This window comes from Dipodomys ordii, unplaced genomic scaffold (assembly GCF_000151885.1).
Source record: "Dipodomys ordii isolate 6190 unplaced genomic scaffold, Dord_2.0 Scaffold1000002382, whole genome shotgun sequence".
Classification (NCBI taxonomy): domain Eukaryota; kingdom Metazoa; phylum Chordata; class Mammalia; order Rodentia; family Heteromyidae; genus Dipodomys; species Dipodomys ordii.
Window position 1 is genome coordinate 326,779 of NW_012285999.1, and position 978 is coordinate 327,756.

The window sequence follows — 978 nt, forward strand, 5'->3', positions numbered from 1 at the left end:
GGACACACATGCATATCTTGGGGTCTCGGGGATCTCCTGCCGATCTTTGGTTTTCTCCTCTAGTCTTCCCAGTTGCTCCTGCTGCTCCGCAATCTGCAGATGGAGCCTCTGATTTGCCTGGACCTAGATGTGAAGTTGTTTCTCCAGGTTTTTCAACCCCATCTGCGTGCAGTAGGCATGGGCCTGCGATGTTCCTCTTGAGATGGACCCTTGGGGGGGCATGGTTCTGCCAGCTTCGTTCTCAGTTCCCCCAACTATTCTCTAGGTGCAGCACCTACCTTGATCCTCACTCCTTCTCCTCTGTCAATTGGTTTACCTGCTCAGTCAGCCACCAGGCCTCCTCCTTCGGCATGGACCTTTCAATGCTCAGGTTCGGGGAGAAGGTGTCTGTCTCCAGATTTGCTGTGGTCACCATTCAGCTCAGGTTTTCCTGTAGCCTCTTTAGTACATCACGCCTCTGCAGCACTTGTTGGAACTTGGAGATTCTGTTCTTCCTGTTGCTCCTCTATGTCAAGAGTGCTTCCAGCTTCTCCGAAAACTCTGTGTTCACTTGCTCCAGGTCATAGAAGCTTCTGGTCTTTTCCTTGAGCTGAAGTGTTACATCATTCAGGTGTTCAAACAACATTTCAGTATCCTTCTGTAAGAAGTAACCACAGAAGCCACCATCTCCAGCTCCCCCATGCACTGTTCTGCACCCTGTAGGCAGCTGGTGAGAGCTTTATGCTTCATTTCTCTGTCATCGGCAGCGAGCTGCATGTGGGCTGGTGCCGACTGTAAATCACTTTCTGCTAAAACCAACCACTGTATGGGTAGCTTGTGGATGTCTAGCTCTGTTCTTGGTGCTTTGTGCACTTGGGCTACCTTCTCCTGCTCTTTCGCTTGTCAATCTTGCAGGTCTTTCTTTTCCTGCTTCAGTGGTTGGATCTTGGCACAGAGCACCTGGTTTCTTCTTTTGCTGCAGTCCAGGGAAGGCACCAC